The 23,043-nt window shown below is 30.4% G+C and overlaps 1 protein-coding gene and 1 long non-coding RNA gene across 6 annotated transcripts in view; one reads left to right on the top strand and one right to left on the bottom strand.

Moving 5' to 3' along the window:
* LOC123006926 (homeobox protein abdominal-A homolog) overlaps nucleotides 1-20,848 on the bottom strand; it is a 124,134-nt gene extending 103,286 nt beyond the window's left edge. For 2 of the 5 annotated variants that reach the window (XM_044401853.1, XM_044401858.1), the window contains exons 1-2: nucleotides 20,737-20,848; nucleotides 4,183-4,333 (exon numbers count right to left, since the gene is read on the bottom strand). The gene's annotated coding sequence lies outside the window, so the exon portion shown is untranslated. Of the gene's footprint in view, nucleotides 1-4,182; nucleotides 4,334-6,542; nucleotides 6,623-8,803; nucleotides 8,954-14,287; nucleotides 14,314-20,736 lie in introns of those variants that run through there. The other 3 variants (XM_044401855.1, XM_044401854.1, XM_044401856.1) reach the window with 3 other exon arrangements.
* Nucleotides 3,328-4,375, top strand: LOC123006931. The gene is made up of 3 exons (XR_006412845.1): nucleotides 3,328-3,522; nucleotides 3,572-3,656; nucleotides 4,200-4,375. It is a non-coding gene; the product is annotated as an uncharacterized LOC123006931 (long non-coding RNA).
* Nucleotides 20,849-23,043: the final 2,195 nt, after the last annotated feature.

Genomic DNA, 23,043 nt, shown 5'->3' with positions numbered 1-23,043 from the left:
TTTTAATTAAAATCCGGCGAGACGTACAGTCTCTCGCTAAACTTAAAATTTTATTTTACATATGTTGCAAAATTTATTTCAATCGATGGAACAACTATGCTTGAGTAGTTTCGCCAATAAACTCCCGACAAAATGGATTCATCTAATCTATTTGCTTTTCTTCGAGGATCTTTTCACGAATCCATATCGATCGTAAAATAGACTTGAATAATCTGCCTCGACCCACATTTGCCTTATGAATTATTTACTGATAAAATCTAATATTCCTCACGATTCTATAATTAATCACGCAAAACAAGAAACTTCTTGGTATACGTCTTCACATAACGCAGAAATTTATTTCGCAGGCCATTGCCGTTATAACGTTGAAACAACATTTTTGAGATATAATCGCCATCCAACTGGTGAATTCTTGGTAATTGAGAGCTCCATTTAACCGTTCATTGGTTAGATAGGTATTCCCAACCAGTTTACATATTCCTGCATATTTAGCACTAAAGCTCAAACAATTATTTGAAATCAACTAAATAACGCAACTTCGTGTTAAAAGTCAATAAATCGAAGAGAAATAAACGTTGTTACCAAAATCCCATCAATATTTTTAGTGTTGCTCACAAGTAAATTATTTGAGATGCGTTCTTTATGAAAATTTATTATTATTAGAATGTTGGTTTAAATTGTCCTTAATAAAGCAAGTGCATCGTCTCAATTGAATAAGTTTTTTCGAGCAACCGGTGTAGGGATATTGCCAAGAGATCTCTTTTAGATTTAATTAAAATGCAAATTCAAAAAGTGAACTATGTCATAAAGTCCTTATTTGAATTTGATGCGCATTTATATCGGTAGCCGTCTAAATTATGATATCGATTGTGATTTTTATGGAAAGTGAGGGCAGAAGCTTAAAGTCGACCTGAGCAAACAATCCAATCAAAGTCGGTTCGAGCACTAAACTCAAATTGAACATAAATTGGTTAAAAGTGTTTTAATCAAGACACACCCTCCGGGGCGGTTTACCACCTGCAGTATTTTATCGGCGATTTTAATTTCGACCACCCAACTCGCCATATCTTAATCGCAGTTTTGACTTTGTTGCATTCTATTCAAATTATTTCGCTGGAATTTTGTTGTCCTCGAACCGACAGTTTGCTTGCGAATGGTTTCATTTGCTTCCAGACAAATACTTGCATCCAAGTTTTATTTTAGCTAGTTTTGCGCACTTTTTCTGCACTCGACGTAAACAAAGTTATTTCTTATTCGGGGCTTGATATTTCGGAGATGTCTGTATATTGCATGAAATCTGTGATACACGTGGAGTAACAAAACAAATACACTGTTTTATGTCGTAGCTCGCACGCCTGGAATATTTACTTTGGTACATGATGTAGGAGCTTTTTTATGACGATAATGTATTATTGAGCCGCAACGCGAATAATGCAGACAGCCGACATCTCCTCACGAAAATAACCGAATTTTGAAAAAAAATTCGAGCAAAGCAGGTGGATGCCATTTTAAACAACAAAATGCAAATGAGTTTGCGTTATTAATATTGAAATTTTTTCAATTTAAAATTATGAAGATGTCCCCCGTTTTTAACATAAATGTCACAAAACATCTGGATTTCTCGCCAAGATTGCTAATTGATTTTGGTTATCATAAAAACGGTTTTAAAAGCATGCGAATAACTTTAAAACAAAAATTATTGTAGCACTATTTTACGACCAATAAACAACATGATGTTACAATTAAAAAGCCGAACAAACAAACATGAAATCAATAAAATAACGCAACAAGAAAATTACATTTCATGAAAATACGTAAAAACAATCCGATAATATTTGTCTGTTATTTCCGCTCTTTATTTGTCTAATAAAAATTTGTATTACTCTGTCCTTGTCTCGCCGTGGTCGTTATTTAGCAAAAATTAAGATTCACCCATTATCACATAATTCTCTTCCATTGTCTCTTAATTACTGCTAATTACCTCGTTCCCTGGCGTAAATAATTGCAGAAAATTTTGCATTTTGTGTGAGAACGTGTCTGAATCAGTAAAAGGTAAGAAAGTTGAATTACTTTATCCGTCGGATTGCCACACCCTGAGTAATGGCGGACGAATAACTACGCCATTGCCATAAAGGCCCTGCCTTAGACTGCACAACTGACCGAGAATGCAGAGACGAAACGACCGAAAACTTCAACGGCACTCGAATTACCTTATTAGGGCAACGATGGGTGATAATTAAAGCGGTGTATTGTTTGTACTGAACTAGATTACCACCCTTTAGATAAGGATAAAGTACAAAGAAAAGAGACTTTATGGCTGGTTTAGAAAGGGAATGACTACTTATTGTAAAATAGTTGAGTCTTCTTGAATAATTTATTTGAGAACATTACAAACATCCCTAAACCATGAAACGCAAACTACGCCAATATCACAATGTTAAACCGTTCAATTACGGTTTAATTAACCTTGATACCCTTTATATCTCGAATTTAATCAGAATTCGTGTAGCTTAGTAATTTATTTCTCGAATGCACGTTAGAATTTTTTCTTATCTCATCATCTGTTTAGCCACCCACTGGTGTAATTATGCTCTTTACTAATGCAACACTTAACACCAAAGTAATTACCATTATTCAATTATTCATATCCGTTTAATTTATTCAAGTCTGTTTTATTATATAGTCAAGTGCAAATATTAATAAATGTGTTTTAAAAAAATATGAAAAACTGGAAACTATCACGTCTCACAAGAAAAAAAGTAATTAATATGCAGACAGCACAAATCATACAGGAAGGATGCAAAACTAATATTTATGTAAATTCGACTTCTAACTAATTTCTTCACGTTTTGTTTGAATACCTACAAAATATGATCTTTGCTTTTAAAAAATTGTGTCCCAAATGTGGTAAAAATACCTACTACTTGTTGAAATGTAAATTTTTGGAAATAAAACTGAAATATTCACATTGTTTTTGGCTCTTGCGGCTGAAATAATGAGCAAATCATTGGATAAAATGGGTCTTAACTTTTAATTGTGATAAAGCCGTATAAGTTTATTGTGCAGATTAAGAAGTCAAAAAATCGTTGGCAACACCAACACACAAATAAATTCCCTGATAATGCCTCCAACAAATTAAACTTAATCTCATATCCCCCTCACACCTCCATGCTAGCTGTAGGAGGTAAATGCACATTGCACTGTAAATAGGTTGGCGCCATTTTAGTTTCAACATAGCGTTTATTTTTCACTCGATCTTCGAGCAGAAAAATTCAGGCCAGTATCAAGAGTTTATTTACCATAAATTCAATTAAACAGACGTTCCTATCTTCCATTTGTTTAAGAATTTGCATGGAAATGCAGCGAGTTAATTAAGCAAGAATGTTTCTAACTTATAATTCGTCCTGCACTCAGGCGAATGATAAGGAATGCAAATATCAAACTGCCTTCATTTGCGAGACTGCATATTTCTGCATTTCCATGCTTTTTTAAGGATGTCGTTATGCAGGAACGCAATGTGTTGTATGGTAATTACCAATGGGTAACTCAAGTTTCAACTATTTTTTTACAGACACTAAAATAGAGCAACAAAAGAAAAAAAAATTGGGCCTGCATCTAAAACCGAAAATTGCGCATTTGGAGAGCACATTCTAAAGGTAAGTTTTTCAACTGCCAAGTTAACATTAGAGCTTAATTATCGCAAGAAAAAAATTAACTATAAGGTACTTAATAAATCTAAATTTAAAATTTTTCGAAATCAGTACAAAATAAATTTAAAATTGTAATAGTTTTACTTAAAAATTGCAAATTTATTAATTTTATTACTTTCAGCTTTACAAGTCACTTAAAATTTGAATATTGTCAAAATACAACTTTTAAAATGTATGTGACGTTAAACAATTTTTTGAACAAAAAATTCCACAAAAATTCCGGTCAAATCTCTAAAATCCATAAAAAAATTGTAACAGCTACAAAATAAAGGTGAAATATATTGTATTTATGAGATTTGTCCAATGTTATTTGACATCGCATTGGCTTGGAAACCCATGGGGTGTCCCAATAATGTTCAACACAAACATAATCTAAAAGTCAATTTGTGTTGGAAGTAATTGAATCAATTTGTGCCATAAACAAACAAACAGACGAAACGTACAAGCAGTAAATATATGACGAATGACGTACCTTTTTCCCCTCCTCAGGAGCCGCCCGTCCCGGAGACGCCGGAGACGCCAATAGCAGACACAAGGACGCCGTCGACGTCAATTGGAAACACAATGCGCGATATATCCACCGTCTCACCACTTCACTGCACTTCATCATCCACCCCGAACACCTGAAACAGATAATTGCTCTAATTACCGGAGGAACTTTACGATCTGTGTACGTATTTGCCAAATAAAACGTTATTTTCTTGCTGTCGCTTTATTCCGCACATTCCGGGATAACCCGGACGATATTCCACTCCGGTTAAGTATTAAACTTTGCACCGGAATATACGACAGGATAAATTTATCTATAAATTCAGCGCAAGTGTTACCTAACTTACACGAATTTTTCTTCCTTTTTGTTAATATTATTTTATGTGGTTGGTAGTATTTCCAGACACGTCCTTTTTATGCGGAAAGGACGAAATAAAATTCGGCTCATATCACGTTATCCTTTTGCCTGATACGTGCGCCAAATTTCATACCGACTAATTAATTAACTCGCAAAAAAGATTAATGAATAAAATTACACTCGCTATAAATTCTGCTGTAAGTATATTTAGGTGCAATTCCGCATCCACTTAAACCTCTGGTGCAGTTCCAGATAATGAAATGCAAGTTGGAAAACGTATTTTGCGTATTTTATTCCGCAACTCTGTCCAGACCTATTTTGCCATTAGCATAGTAATTGTTAAATCAGGCCTTACTTGAAAAACGTAATAAACTCGCCGGATTTATGATCAACATGTATATGAAATCGTCACTTCCATTATAATTAAGATTTTATTGTCGTTATTTCATCCAGAGAAAAAAAATCATCACACTAACTGCCTATATTTTACAAGAATTATTGATGGAAGCCGCTAAATTATGGCAAGGAATTGCAAGCCAATTATTCTTAATTCTATGCCAACCACGTGTTAGGTCTACAACGCAGATGGACGACAATTTGTCACGGATTTAAGACATTTTCGACAATTTATTGACGGTGCACAAAGAAATCACCGACGCTGACAGAAAAAACACAAACAAAAAACCCAAACTAATTTGGTTTCTGTATTAAGAATTAATTGACGGAAAAGCTTCATAAGTATACCGATAAGAAAATTTATAAAAAATATTTTATTTTACTCTGGCCCTCTCAAAAGAAGCAATAATAACAAAATGCCCGCTAAAACTAACAATAAAAATATGATTCTTTAAAGATCAAGTAATAAAAGAAAATAATTTAAAAAATTAAAAACTGAAACAAGTGCTAAAAAAAGTTTTTAAAAATAGGTACTTATCAAAAAATTGTTTGTTAATATCTATAGGTAGATATTTTTGTCGTATGTCTACCACAGTTGTTTTTGTCTTGACAAAATATTTGTTGTAAACTGTACATTTTATAAATTTTGCCTTTTTAAAATTAATGGTTTACAATTACCTATCTGTAGTTAGGTACTTATATTTTATTTATAAATATGCTTTTCTAGCACTACTATTGTTGTTTGTAAATAAATAATAAGAAATATAGTTCTGTATTCATAGTAAAATTGACGAATATATAGTATGTTATTGAGTAACCCCTCTTTTAAATGTAAAACTTACTGTATTTGACTACATTTTTTAAATAGATATTTTATTAACCTTTTACATTCTTTCAGAACAAATATACATATTAACCTATTGTTTTACATTTGTACAAACATTTCAATTATTTCCAATCTTTCGATAAGTCTTCGCTGTCATTTTTTGTAATGCTAAATTTCCGTATGACATACATCGTCATCATTAAAAAAATCACATAAATAACAATTTTTTTATTAAATATAACAATAGGTACTGGGGTAGGAATTTTTTTTTCCATTATAAAACCAAACATATACAAAATGCAAAAATTTTTACTATTATAATTCACACCTTTTTTGCTTCTCAGTATTATTTTTTAACTTCTATACCTATTATTTTTTGTTTCTTAAAATAGACGAAAATAAACAATTATTAATTATTTATTCAATTTATGATTGTCTAAAAATCTCAGTTATAAAATTCTTTTCTATTACTAACTAGCAAAATAAAACTAGTAAACCAAAAACTGAAAAATTAAACCTTAAAATTTGTGCAAAATTTGGTAGGTATAAGATTAGGATATAGGATAGGATCTGTTACAAATTGTAGTTTTATGAAAAAACGTTATTGTTTTCTTTAATTTTCTTTAAAAACCATAAAACATTGAACATTCTCAGCAATTTAAGACAGACACTACCCCACAGATGGTTACACATATATACATAAACATAGCGAGTGCTTTTTTGAGCTCATTCCGAATGCTATCTACTCGTATCATTCCCTTACCGCTCTCCGCCAAGCTCGCCGAAAAGCTCTCGTTTCGTTGGAAATACGGAAGAGCTTTGGCACTGTAAGCACTACAATTGCCGCGGCTGATAGTTGCAGTGACACATGAACGACTCCTCTATCAGCCCGTCTGTCAGCATGCTTTATATGTTCATTTTACAGTTTACTGTAAGGCCTGAGACATGGAGCTTTTAGGGCTCCCATTCGACGAAATGGCCAAGAGCGCACCGTATAGGTGAGTCGGCGATGTTATCCTTGGTATTATATGCAAAGAGGGACGATCGTGCCAATATCGACGCCACTTTACGCGAATTGCTCGACAAAAATTGAATCGGGAAACCGCTCCCAGTGCCCCAAATAAGACACAGTAAAAGCACAAATCTCCGAAACAAAACCGGCCTACTTTCCGGTGAAATATTGCCTCGTTGAGAGAATAGCTGAGTTGGGAAAAAAAAACGCAAAGCAAATATCAGGACTGTGGGAATTTTAAGTTGAAGTCGTGAATTGGGAGCGGCAAGCTATTAATTTCAGGATTAAGAGAACGAAAAGGTTGGCCACAAGCAAGTTCTTTAATTAATTAGGATAAGTTCCTAGATTTATTATCCCGAGTTTTATAAAGTTCTTTCCTTATCTTCGCAATGCTTAATTAGGTATAGTTTCTATTTCCATATTTCCTATTTTTGTCGACAGAAGCAAACAAAACTCTAATAAAAAAGCTTTTCCTCATTTATATTCGCTATATCTTAACAAGAAAAATGCTTTGCCATGAAAATAAATGTTTTAATAAATTACTCCAAGTGAGTTCAATTATTTATATGTCTTAAAGATTGATGATAACTATTCCTATATAAAATCCAACAATTATATATTTTCATATATTTTAATACGTAGGTATAGAATTATAACAAAAATCAATGAATTAAACAATATAAAAACGTAAGAATCAAAATATATACCTATACCTATAAGCAACTTCTCATTCACTCTAGAACGAGTTTTAATTCCCGATATTTATGAGGAAGTAAAACCAAATTAAACCAAATCGATTATAAAAAACTTAGCCAAAAAATTAGTTATTAAAAAGCAAAGTGCATGCTTCTATAGTAGCCTTTCTAGTTTTGGAGTGTACTAAACAATTTATACTTCATCTTAAGAAAATATGAATATAATAAGGTTGGTTAATTGTTTAAAACATCTTATAAATTTTTGTACAAAATAAATTTTTCTTAGGCTTAGATACTTTACTACTTTAAGATTTTATGAATATTTAAAATTAGGCATTACATTTACACAGTAAGTAAGTATATGTAGGTACATCTACCTGCTTCTGCGATGTTACAAAAGTATAGGATTACCTATAGGTATACATATTCTAAAAAATATTTAATCACAAAATTATAAAAATGGTAAACAGGTGAAAATACCCAAAGCAAATATTTAAATGCTGTCAATCTAACCTCAAAGATTTTAACTTGCTTTACAGTCAATTACTAGCCGATTTTCCTAAAAATAAATAATTAAAAGTGTTTATATGAAACACATAGCCACTTTGGTAAGTATTTAATTTTCTTTCTAGTAGCTCCATTAATAAATTCTACATTACCGACTAATATTAGGTAGGTATTCGTACCTTGTAATAAATTCTACTCTAAATATTGCAAACAGAAGCTATATCCAGGTCCATGACCTCTGCCTACTGTTATCACCATCACAGTGTATAAGAATATTATCCCTTTTGACATAAAGACTGGAAATATACATCCCATAATTAGTATTCATTGTCAAGTCAACACGACAATGACAAATGCTCTTTTTTATTTTATGTACACCTAATAACACACACTTGAAACAAACTTTGAATATAAATAAAAAACCAATCACAGAAAACGCTTTACTGACAGACAAAACTTTAAAAAAGTTGCTTGTATTTCACTACACGACATCAAGTCATAACATATTTCAACAAGAGAAATGTAAATGAGCATAACTCACATCACCGTTATAGATTTTTAAACTGTTGTATGTTGTGACGTAATGTGACGTCATGCCGTGTTTTCAGGCACAATATAATGTTAAAATTTGATCACAAGTATAATTTTTGTTAATTGTGGAGAATTAGTACATAAAACGGCCAGTGCTGCTGCAAAGACTCGGTGGCGAAAGTCGGAACTAAGCGCTATTAAAAGACGAAGCAGTGGCTGTGTGCCAATTCACTCTTCACCTCACGCACATCCCTGACATCCTCTCTAGACAAAACTTACCAAAAATAGTCCAAATTGAGAAGAGACGACACAAAACACTCGCACCGACTAAAACAAATAGCACCCTAAGTATGGATGTACCTACTAACTATAATAAAAATTCACTGAAGAGGGGAATAATCTGCACTTGGGTGTAAGACTGTGACTCGCACCTTGGTGTAAATTAGGTCGAGTCACAGTCTAACCGCGCCGACAATGGCCCATTCGTACAACCAACGTGAACAAGAGGAGAAAAGTTTGGATTATTCCTCCGAGCGGGAGCATTTTATACATGTAGTATAAATCCAAGTACATCATTAGACTGTTATATGACTGAATAATAAGTCTTTAATGGTTTTTGGACCAACCAACATTTTATAACATCGAATCTGATTGGAAAGGCTAATAGGGGTCACGACTCCGATGAGTTTATCAAGAAAACGTGTCTATTAAAAAAATACACTCAATCATCTTCGCTCCTATTTAAAATAACATAATTCCATATAAAATAAATTTTCCCCACGCACACTATCTCCGTTTCACTCATTTACCACGTGTTAAAGGAAGAGAAACGATTCAGGAAAGTCGTAGCTGATCCGCCACTTGATTTCAGCACTCCAACCTCCAGCCATGATGGTAACAAGGAAACAAGTTGTCACGTGACGCTAATTATGTGTCGAGAGCCAATCAGAAGCGGAAGACGGGTCGATACAGTCATGGCAACCGAGTAAACTCCACCTCGAAGACAGAGAAAGAGAGTGAAAAAGCGAGTATGGAAACAGAGAAGGGAGAAAGTCGTAAACGGTCCCATTGGATGACAAATAGTAAAAATTTTATGATTTTCCATTCAGAATGTTGCTTATACATTTGGCTGGTAGATGTAGGTATCTGTCTGTTTTATTCGAGGCGCGCTTTTTCCGAAAAAAAATTCTTAAACCGGAAAAAAAAATAACTGCGACTTTGTTAAACTATTTCGACTTAGCGTAGGTCAACAACGGAAATGGCATTTTTAAGACGAGATAACTGGGTAAAAAAATAAGAGTTATGACTTCGAGACGATAAACTAGAAATGTATTTATCTTTTGTGCTATTGATAGATAGGTACTTGGTTCCTGTCTGAGTATGTAAAATATGTGGAGAAAACGGTAGACTTAATCTATATACTTGATTTTAAAATTTTGTGAATAAGAATGGTCCAAATAAATAAATAATAGACATTCACTCATTCACAAGCTTTATATAAAAAGAATGACTCAATTTAAAACAATGTGATTATTTGGACGCTCACACAAACAACAAATTGATTTCTCTCTTCAATATACCTACAGTAAGATCAAAAAGTCTTTCTATCAAGCAAACGTATAGAAAGTTAGAACGTGTGTACGTACATACAGGAAAGATTCAAATGTCTCAATGACAAATGTCAAAATAGTTTTTATATAAATTATGACAGGAAACCGTAATGGTACACGATTTGTATAAATAAACATCAACAACATCTCATTTTAGAATTATTTGAAAGATTTCGTAGAATAATTCAACTTGCTTAAATCAATACCTACTAATTTTTATAAAATAAATTTTTGACATCTAACTAACATACGAACTACTATCCAACGTGCATGCGTTCTTAATTTTTGACTTCTACAACGTTCTTGACTTTTTATCGCACTATATTTCAACAAAAAAATTGTTAATCAAAGATGTGTGAATGCTATAAATTATATCTCTTATTAGAAATTATTACTTTTTGCACACTATACTTAAAGAAAAAAGTAATAATGCAAATAATATACCTACAGTTGGAGACAAAATACTTTGGTCGTCAATGTCACTTGAGTGACATTAAATTGTAAAGCATGCTTTAAGACTGTTAACCTTATTTTTAGCTATTGTCAATCATAGTTGACAAGTTGTATGTACACATTTTTTATAGGAAAATATAATAGCTGTCATTAATTTTAAATTGTCATTCATTTTAACGTTAAAGCTTGAATTACATTAAAGTGTCAGAAAACTTACGACCAAAGTATTTTGTCTCCAACTGTACAACTAAAAATCCATTTTTATAAATGCGCAACATTTAAAAAAATATCTAATATCCTATAGGTAAGTAGGTAAAATATCTATAAATAATAATGGCAATGTTGTTGTATTTAGTTAATTCAAAAGTAGTTGTAAAGTTATTTAACCTTTTTCGTTTCTTTCTTTATGTTTAAAAGTAGTAAACTGATTATATTTGTAATGATAGTTACCACTACTTATTTGTTAATAAACAACGCTTCAAACAAAACAGTACGCCAAAATTAACAATAATTTGTTTATTTAAGATATACTCGTACTTACGGAATTTAGGCATTTATATCAACTTTTATTTTATTTATATACCTATTTATTATTTAATACCTATATCAACTCCGAAAAGTCGCAAAGCCAAATTTATGACAAACATCATACATTTTGAAAAACTCTTATGTGGAAAAAAATTATGTTCTACTCCTAATTTTTGAGAGAAAATCAATGCTTCAATATCAAAATACTAATTAAATATAAACGAAATATTTTCTAATAAATTTTGCTATTTTAATGCACTATTTCAAAATACACCTGTATGGTAGCCTTTAAATTATAATTAACTCAACAGAATAAAAAACAAACCGCAGAATAAAACAATTGAACAAAATCTTCTATTTGAAAAAATCACGTGATAAAATTTTATGCATTTAAAAATTACCTAGGTATATTAATTGTATTATAAAATACTTAAATGTGTGGTATAGAAGTCGACTCTAGTAATAATAAGAAACACCTAGGTATCACCATTCCTCAAATGAAAGATTACCTGTTAATTAAAATTTTGATTTTATAATTATATAAATTTCTTGCAAATATGTAGGTACTTAATTACAACTTATGACACTTTTGCCTTCAAAAAACGTTTTTTATATTGAAAAGAAAAACAAATAACTGTACAAATTTCTGACCCAAACAGAGAAATTGAATTTTGTTTATAAGAATTTGACATACATTAATGTATTTGATCATAGGATACAAAATTGTATGTATACATATGTGTAGGTTATTAGATACTAAGTATATCCAATGGGTAATACCTAGTATTAACATTTTAAAGAAAAACAAAATCCATTATTTAGTAATACCATTCCTATACATAGGTAGAGGTGTATAGTAGGTACCCACAGAGTAAATTTAGTAATTTAAACTTTAATCTATATCTAGGTATCTAGAAAAAAAGATATGTAAAATTTTCAAATATTTAAAAATCACGTTAAGAAATCATACAATACTTTTTCAAAAATGTTAAAATTAAAACATATTGCAAATAAAAAAAATTGATATGTACTTACCTAGTTAAAGTTGCATGAATTTTATTAAATCAAAACCAAAATCAAAAAAATATATAAGACCAAATATAAAACACAAAAAAAACCTGTACCTAGGTAAATGCATATAATAGAAAATTGCATCGAATCAATTTGAATTTAATATTTCATATAATTACCATAGCAACACAACAATTAATAAACTAAAATTAATGAGTGGAAATTTTTTTGACACAAAAACTAACTTCAAATATTTCGTTAAACTAAAACTAAACTAAACTAAAACTGAACTCGTGATGTCATGCAGTTTTCACCCGAATACCCCTCGTGCATTGGTTGAATCGGGAAACAATCAATGCACTCGAGATATTATAAGTGATATATATACAGGGTGCGCCAGAACTCGCGCCCCAGAGGAAAATGCCATATAAGGTAAGATATCAGGAACATGGAAAAAATGTTAAAACAATTTTATCTATAAAAATTTTGAAGTTATGAGTGTTTAAAGTTTGCACTTTGTCTCTGTTTATTTCTGTTGGAGAAATAATTTTTCAAGTTTTTTTGCTACAGGCTATTGGAAGAGGAAACAAGTAAGCTGTATCCTAAATTGTAAGTCTGTTCAATGTTATTTGTGGCTTTTATTGGCAAAATTTTTGTACCTTTATTAAATAATTGTAACAAAAACATATACAGGATCATCTGTATCATTAAATAAACATAAAAAATGTCAAATGTCAAAAAATAAATTTCAAATTTTTTTAACAGAGAATTTTTTAAACATTTTTTCCATGTTCCTGGTATCTTATCTTACTTGAAATTTTTCTCTGGGGCGCGAGTTCTGGAGCACCCAGTATAAGCAATTTAAAAAACTATTTTTTCAATAGATTTATTATTATCAAATTATCTTTAACAAATTTATTTCGATACATAAAGTAAGCACAACTTAAGGTCACATAAGCTGATAATTTACGAACAAATGCCCTAAACTTGGCATGTTTCGTGTCATTATCCCATTCCCAAAACCTTAATTAAATAAGACTAAGCAATTGGACCCTCTATTCCATTTACGTTTAAAACTTTACAATATTAGTCTTCCCATAAAACGTCAGATTAGAGAAGATTATTGCGAATCGACAAATTTATAGTAATTAATTTTTTGCAAAAAGTTATAGTAGACATAAATAGAAAACGAAATCTATTTCTATCATAAACACAGTCGTTACAGCAAGCCATTTTGCAAAAGTGCATGAAAAAAGATTTTTATACGAGTGACAAATGCACTATAAACTTAGAAATAAACTTGTAAATGCCATGCAAAGATTGTGTTCTACTAAGGTAACAGATTTAAGATCACTAAAATTGCGTTTATTTTAATCAAATAATATCACAAAAGAGCAAGAAACAGTGGTATGCTCAAAGTTCAAAAGCCTTCCAATGACAGAGTCATTATCTCAATTAGTGATGATTCTATTAAAACTTTCCAACAAAAATGAGTTAGACATGTTTCGGTTCACATTTACACGTCATCAGTTATAGTAAAAAGATAATCCTGAATTTTCAGACATAAAAGAAAGAATAAGAAAAGAATGACTTGTTTAGCTGTTGACATTTATGGCTAGTAACTTTGTATTATGAAAATCTCATCTTCTGTAAAATGGAGTCAGGTACAAGCTATCCACAAGGATTTATTATAACACGAGGACAAAAAATTGTTTTGAAAACAACCAATTTATCAAATTTAACAAATTAAACCAATTATTGCAACAAATTTGTGATAAAAATTCAAATGGGTCAGTGCTTATCGAAAAAATATTTATTAATTGTGAACTAATTGATTGGTCAAAAATTTAGTTGGACGAATAAAACCAGTGAAACAGGTGAAACCAATCAGCGTTTAGCAACGATTCGACATTGGCCATTAATTCGGTACACTTGTCATTTCTCTAGAGAATAATTTTGAATAAATTATTCGGATTTTGAAGCTCTTTATGCAAACGCCTAATTAAGGTTTCATAACAAATGTCGAGAGCAAGTATGGAGATTTCGAGATAAGATAAGATAAAGCAACTTAATACCGACTTATGCCTTTTGCTCGTAAATTTCTTTCGTGGTTTACGCTTGTATAAATCATGCAAACGCATCTGCTCATTAATATAATTACCGAAATTTGTGTTCAAAGCCACCGAATTCGCTCTAGCCATGTCACAAACACAACTGATTTGTAAAATATCCCGTGAAAGAAACTATAAAATGTAAATCCCTCCTACTGCTATATATTTTTAATTGTCCTTCCACCATGTTGCTCCCGAATGGCCCTTCCAAGTATGGCTAAGGGTCGTTACAGAACCAAAGCTGAAATTTTCGAATGCACGCTATTTTAAAAGGTTTTTATGCGCTCCTGTCAGGAATTTTATACGACTTACTTTTAATAACAACATAAAAACAGAAATATTTAAAACCTTATTTCCATTTCGACTGGAGTCTGATATGAATGGAATCATATAAAAGCGGTTATCACTTGGTATAAACTGTGATAACATGTGGATTATTGCAAAAACATTCCAATCAATCTTTTAATTTAGTGTTAATTAAAACTTTAATACGAAGTACTCGAGAGCCGAATTTTAAAGAGATAATTGGTATGGATGGGAAATATCTTACACCATTTGGAAAGGAAAGTATCGTCCGGTGATTGGCTCGACTAAATTTTTTATGGTCTGGCCTTGGGATGACAATGAATAGAAATGGACACATCATTGCTGGCCAATGGAAAAGACCCAAACACAATAGACAAGAATTTTTCCATGATCTATTGTTACCTCCAACTTGCTTGGCGCAAAAGCCAACTCTATAATTTACTACCAGAGTAAATTAAAAAAAAAATCTAATTAACACAATAAATTTTCATAGTTTCGACTTAGTTATAAACACTGAGAAAAAGTAATAATTATTTTTGATATTATCTATAAAATCAGAAATCCTTCACAAAATGCAAGAGTTTCAATTCACAATCACTGGGCAACATTTACTAAACACGCAATAAAATCTCTTATAAACAGCAATAACATTAGAACAATAGTTCCATAATGTCACAAATTATTCCAAACTAGCCAATGTGTGGTCGTTAATCTTTACATTTTTTGCTGATAAAAAATTATTTTATCAATTGTTAACTCAACAAAGACAATGTTGTCACAAAGTAATAAACCAGTGCCTGGTGTCTCCCATGGGTCCACTCATTGTAGCCATTGACCTCAATGAAATTAATTCTTATTTAGACTGTGTTTATGCATCACTTCTTTATGTTGTTTTTACGACAACACTTGCAAGAAAGCCTTATCTACCCACTCGCAAGTCTTGAAATTAAAATATTTCGCACCCAAATAAATTACATTTTGCTTTGGCATATATGTTTAATTAATCCCCGGCACATAAAAGCTACTTTGCCTAGACCTGGACTAGTCAGGTAGAAGTAATTTCTCCCCATAAATCCACCCCAAAACCTCAACTTTCTAAATATGCAAAGCAAAAAATGTCCTACTTTAACCGAATCTTCGGTCCTCTCTAAGCAACTTTCTATTGAAATTTCAGTTGTGGTTTATCTGTTAAAATGTGTGTTTACAACTGGTGTGCTTCATAAAGCGTAAGTAGTGCCTCTAGCATTATTTTATAACGAGTTGAAGAGTAATTATTTTGTTATTTTGAAGAATACTTGAAAAAGTGTTTACCGTTTCCTAAGTATTGAATAAATGTCATACGGGAATGATATTTATTGCTTTGTGTTGTAATCGGAAGAAAAATGTCTAGGAATGGACGTAGAACTGTTGCGTTATCGGAATTTGATATTTAACAGAAATTTCGCATTTGAGAAATCAAATGGAAGGCAATTATATAAAATGGATTTAAAATGGCAAAGCTTTCGTTTCCGTTTCAAGTAAATAAACTGCAATAAAAATAAATTTGTACAAATTTAATCTAAATTATAACCCAAATATTTTTAAAATCCTAAAATATTGAGCGCTGACAAATAAAAGCTGAAAATACCTGGTGAAAAATAAATAAGACTGAATAAAACCAACAAAGATTAGTAAATAATTAGATACATATAAGCAAAAAAATTTAAGTCAAAGAAAAATCTTATAGTTTTTATTAATATTAAAATAAATAAGAAAAAAAAATCGTAGAATATAAAAATATAAATAAAGCGATATTTGTATTAAAGTTTAACAAATAGGTAGATCCTAAAATACATTTGTTTTAAATCCGTTAAATCATTTATAAGTTTCATAATTTAGAAAAAAATATATATAACAATGTATTAATAAAAAAAGTGATATATAATTAACTAATATTGTGTGAAAATTACATAAACATATTTTTAGCTCGTATTACATACATTAAATTAAAGGTATCTAAAAGAAATATAACAGTGAAAATTAAGTAAGTATAGTCTAAAAGCGACACTGAAATATGTTTTTAGAACATTTTACCTTAAAAATTATTAGGTATAAAGCAAATTCTCGAAAAGTGTTTTAGATCGTTCTTACCATGACCTTCAATAACTAAAGTTTTTGTTATTATACGTAGTTTAATTCTGGTAGGTATAATTACCTAGAGAAGTTTTAAACGTAATAAAGTTTAGAGAATCAAATTAAAAAAAATGGTACTATAATACAGAGTACGTCTTATACGCATAAACTTGGAGAATAAAAGGTTATTATCAATAGGTAATGTAAGTAAAAAAATAAAGAATAAGTTTAACAAAATCTTTTTATTTTTGTCGACAAATAGAAATAATCGATAAAAATTTACGGATAATAGCTGACGCCGATATTACAATTATTTATAAAGATCCCATCACACAATAATGTTTAACTAAATAATAGTATAACTAGTAAGTAGGTACTAATAATAAAAATAAATAATTAGTTAATTAGAAGTCAAAGAAAAAAAATAGTTGAAAACTTTTAAAACAATATTTTTACTCGTAATATGTGTAGGTAAATAAAATAAAGCAAAATTTAATTTTAAATGTTTACTTATTTTAAACGCTAGAGACCACCAACGTCGGCCTCAAGGCAACGAATTTATTTAAAATTCGTGAATATTCTGATCATAATCACGATAAAAAATACTCATGTTTTTGTAAAGCGGCGATACAATCACCTCATTTATTCGAAATTTAGAATTTGAAAAATCCTGGCTTTCCCCCTAATCGAGTCAATTTATAGGCAAATTTAAGCGAAAAGCACTCATCAAAATGCGGATTATTTGGTATAATTGAATCTATTTCTCGTCTATAAACCGTTAATCAATCGAATTCAATTAAGTATTGGAGTAAATAACCTCGGCCACATATCAAGATGGCCGACATTTGGTGGGGTGGTTTGCCATCGATCTGCACACAATCAGCGTCATATAGACGTCTGGGCTGCCCTCATATCAACACACCACATTCAATTAGGGCTTTCATTTTAGGATGAAGCAACAAGCGGCAACACGTGACTATGCTTTCTTGTACAATTATACACGAATTTCGGGGATTGTTGTCGACGACGACATGGCGGGGTTTGATGCTTCTTTTGGATGAAAAACGACTTCGTGTGCTAGATTCTTATTTGTTATTCGGATAGAATAAAGTTTGTGATTGAATTGGAATTTACGAGGTGGAATGGACACCAACAAGATACCGGGGGGAGAGTTAAAAGTTGTGTGTCGAGAATTAATACAAATAAAAAAACGTTTTTTTTTATATCTAATAAATGAGTACCTATTTCACGTTGATAAGCTGATATTTTGTATTTCGCGTATATTTTTACCTATTCTAATCAGAAATAACATCAAGCAGTAAAGTAGGTTTATAATAAACTTATCATTAAAACCGTTTCATAGTTTAACCACTAAAATTTTATGGATAAACAAAGATTGATAAGAGTATTTGTGCCTCAAGTTAATAATAGAATATTATGCAAGTAATAAAAAATAATAAATTTTTAGATAGATAACGAATCACACAAAACTGCATTTCCTAATGAGTTTTGGTAAAATTCTTTCATTTTGATTGATCAAGCAAGTTTACGTAGTAGGCGAAAATGAGAAAAGTAGGAAATATTTTTTATTTACTAAAATTAAAAAAAATACCAAATAAAATCATATGTTATCTCTGAAATCTGGCGAAAATATAATTTTGAAACCAGAAGTACCTAATATTGCATTAACTAATAAAAATTATTAGGTATTACCTATTATTTAAAAATACCACAGTTTTCAATCGTGTTGCAATTTAAAAAAAAAAATATTTTTTTTTAACAAAACAGAAATTTCATCTTTTTTTTTAACATAGCTGTTATACGATCTAAGTAGAACAAATTGTAATCTTAAAATTTGATGATTCGAAACATACGTATACCTACCTACATTTATTTAAAATGTTTGGTTTATTGATAAAATAATAACAATTATAATAAATTACAGGTAACAAATACCTTAAAAAATATTAAATTTAAAGTTTTTTGTATCAAGTGATTCAAAAATGTGTGGCATAATTTTAACTACGAGGCTCTCTCTGCAAATATGAAAAGATAGGACAGTATTTAATTAACCCAACTCAAAAAATTACAGCTTGCTAAAAATCGGTATAAAAAAAATATTCTTTGAAAATGTTTTTGTTATCGTTTATATTGACTTTCATAAATTCCTATTTTGCAGCGCAGTGTAGAGAAGAACGGTACATTTTGGCGATATAAAATAAAAGTACCTTTTTTATAAAAAATGATTGAGCTTTAAATTTTTAGTATCAAAAATAGAGGTTATTACATTGAAAAAAAAGTTATAACCCAACGGAAACTTTTATAACACTTCCATTTACACCACACACCATATCAGAGAGTGTTTGTTTGTCACTTAACATGCAAAGTTTCATAATAATCGGATACACAATAACAAAAATATTTCCAGAAAAAAAATTTCACACCGATTTTTGGAAAACTGTAATTTTTCAATTTTTTGGGTAGTTCAATAAATACTGTCCTATCTAGGTATTCTCATTTGTAAGAAAAGCATTCGTAGTTAGAATTATGCCACACATTTTTGAATCGCTAATATAAAATGACTGATTTTGAAAACACGTTGTTAATAGATGACACTGGAAATAAGTAATTTTTGCTTTCTAATAATCATTTTGGCAATATCTCTAAATATTTGCCGCCAATTTATTTTTCATAAATTAAACGTTACCATTTACATTAGATATATCTATTAAAAAAATATTCTAAAAGTGCCAATAATAATATTATCCAAAAACACATTTTTTTTAATTTACATCTAAAATTCATCTTGTAATTTTAATTTTTGTGCCCAAAATGTCCAAACTGTTATTCAAAATGTTATTTCTAAATTACAAATGACACATTCCAAATTACAATTATTTTTATATTTAATTTAAAAATTAAGATAATAATAATTTTATCACATCTAAGATACTTATGTATTTGTACCTAAATTTTAAGAAACACGAGCATTAATCATTATTAAAAAAAATAAGTAGATACTTATACATAATCATTAATGCCGAAAAGTAAATTCTTTAATGTTTGACACTTCACCTTATAAATCTTATAGTGACAGTTCTTTTTAAATCTGTTATTGAACCCTCTTTAAAGTGATTACGAAAATTGTAGTATGTAGTTAGTTTTAGAGTATGGCACCTAGAGCAAACAACAGAAAATATACCTGATATATAGTTGATTGTAAACAATTGAATTTTTCCTATTATGATTACAAAACGTTTGAAAACTTTGATTTCAACATATAATTTTTTTTATTAAAAAGAATATGCTGAAACTACAAAAATAGCATTATTCTAACTATAAAATTTTAGAATTTTTTTAATTTGAAACTAATGTCCATTTAAGTTTTTTTCCTTAAAAATTTGTCTACAAAATGGCGGAGGCGAAAAATATATGCACCAAACTCAAAATTTTCAAATACGATTTATTCCGATTAGATTCGACTGAAGCCAACTTTTGGAAAAAATATTAGAAAAATTTGCGAAAATAAATTTCTGAGTTAAGAAACAATCATAGGTACGCATTTGTATACCTACTTATCTGTAAATCTACTTTTTTATCAAAAATAAAAATACATATGTATAGGTAATTTGAACCATTTTTATTTAATTATGTATCTACAAAAATTAGATTAAAAAACGGATGCTAGCTAATACCCCAACATAAAAAAATAATTGTGACAATTTCGCCATTAGCATAAGCACGTGAGCCTTTGGCTTATGGTAAACATAATTGCTGCCATAACCTCACTTTCGGTGCGGCTTGGCACCTATGCAAAAAGCATAATATCGGTCTCGAGATCTGTAATTCCCCGAAACCGTGTCTGTTGATTGCACGAGTTCTCGCATGCATACGCCAGCAGTCTGCATATTCATTATCGTTAAAACCGCGATGTTATCTCAAAGCAAAGAGCACATCCATGGGAACAATGCATGCATGGCATACCGTGCGGCATGCGAGTGTACCGCGGGCCGGGAGGCGCGTCCGGCCCTGGATAGCAGAAGCAGGGTGTAATTAGCAGTAAGTAGGTTAGGTTGCTCACCTCATACTCGCCCGCGGCTGTCGAACACGACTAATGACTGTCACACTACAGCACCCTGCACTCGTTGGGTTATACCTATAGGTATGTGGCATGCGGATTGCATATAGCATATAGGAGGGGCCCAGCGCAGCCGTATACATCTTAGCGTTATGGCCGCTACTCACATTGGAAGATAGGCCATCAAGCATGCCGTATACCGCACAGCTAGCGATTGTAAAACTTTTAGGACACTTTGCGAACCCCCTCGGCTCGGCTCGGAACCGAACTCTTCTAATATCCGGATGACTGAGGCTCTCTCGCTCGCACATGAAACGATCGTAAATTGGACCCGAGACGGGGGCTCAGGTACGGGTATCAACTATTTACATTTTTGCAAACATTTGCTCTATTACGTTGATGATGGAATGGGAGACATGGGAGGTTGAATCAACGACGAAAACTCGATTTATGACCGTGTTTTGATCACATTGTTGCGGATCTGATGGGGCGGGACTTGAACTCTTTTTTTGTTAGTGTTCTGACAAAAAAAAATTGAAAGAAACACTAAAATTGAAAATCAATTTGCTTATAAAGCTTTTGCTTGTAAAAGCTCAGAGCAATTATGGCGATTAGAAGCGCTTAATTTTGCAAATTATGGACGTTATCTCTGTGAGTTTGGCTATGAATACATAATAGGCTAACTTATTTTAACGAACACCTAATGTTTCTGTTATGCTAGAAGATGCTCTCTTTGCGTTTTTAAAAGAAAATACGAAGAAAAAATCTACGCCATGTATTTTGTTACTTATAGATTTATGCATTTCGGCTGCTATTAAATAAAATATTAATTAATTAATATTAAAAAAATAATAATACAAATTTAAAAAAAAAATATTTTGCAAAAATAAACTATTTGTTCATTTATTAAATATCGACACATTACTTCCATTAAACTTTTGTAAGTGTGCATTTTGATAGTAGAAAATAGAATCTGAAACAGGTAGATAATCAAGACAAAATGTCAATTATCCAAAACAGTTTTATTGAATATTTCGTCAACCAAGTTGACAATGATGAAACTATTCTTAAATTGTTATATGTGTTTTGTCTTAATTATTTTTCAATTTACTGTTACAGATTGAAAAATTCTAACGTCCTATAGTAATTCGTAGGTATTCATAAAGGACTAACATTTGTATCTTGAAAAGCATATTATAACTTTTGTATTGATTATACTTTTAAAATCTAATTTCAAACTAAATATCTACTTTTATAAGTATATAATAAACAAAAAATAATTCATTGCTAAGATATCGTTTGAATCACGAAAATCTGTTTCTGAAAGCTTTTTTTCGAAACTCAAAACATAAATAAGTATGACTAATGTATGATATTGCCTGCATGTATTGCATTTTTAATTTTTTGAACATTTACATCAGACTCGTTCGTACCTTTACAGTTGATAATAATAGAAGTAAGAAGAATTTATAATGGTTGTTTTGCTACTGCAACGAGATATAGGTATGGTTTTGTTTAGTTATTTACATATTTAACTGCTATTGAGCAATAAAATTGTAGATTATCTAAAAAAATTGAAAAATAGAATAAGTTTTATTTAATATGAATTTAAAAAATGACGATAAGTCAATTAATGATGTGTTTAGTATTGGCAACTCAAACAGTAATTTTTGATCATCCGGTATATGTAGAGATCAAAATTTAAGATAATGTGCCTACTTTCAAGTGTTAAAAACAAGTTATCTGTAAACTTAAAAATTGTTAAAACATATTATCGTTTCAACAGATAGTTTTATTATTTTGTTGTTTATATATGTTTTAACAAAGATAATGTCACTTATCATTGGTTACTAGAAAATGCTAAAACATATATTTTAAAATATGAATATGTAGTACGAGTATAAAGTAGCTTGCTTATTTTGTTATAGGTATTTTTTAAAATTAATTTTTATTAATCATTAATTAATAAGTAGGTACCTACTTACAAAATTTTTTCCATTATTTACAAAAATATTAAAAGTTTTTGATAATTTGATACCTCCATCAATGTAAAACTTAAAAAAATTTAAAAACTTAAATTTAACAAAAACTTTAAAAAACGAGTCGAAGACGAGTTTTGTAATCACCTGAGTATGTAAATAGAATACTGTACTTTATCCATGACTATAAAATATTTTCTGTTTTTGGTATTGACAAAACTGACGTTTACAAGCTGCCGTTTCAATTTAATTAACAAAAATGTCAAATTGTGAAAGTAGACAATAGGAAATATACAGAAATATAAATAAACTAAATTAGTCTTTAAGTACG

The sequence above is a fragment of the Tribolium madens genome, unplaced genomic scaffold, assembly GCF_015345945.1.
Source record: "Tribolium madens isolate multiple individuals breed KSU strain unplaced genomic scaffold, Tmad_KSU_1.1 Scaffold_3;HRSCAF=73;Tcas5.2_LG2, whole genome shotgun sequence".
NCBI lineage: Eukaryota > Metazoa > Arthropoda > Insecta > Coleoptera > Tenebrionidae > Tribolium > Tribolium madens.
The sequence above is the reverse complement of the archived record's forward strand: the minus strand, read 5'-3'. Positions and strand labels throughout refer to the sequence as shown.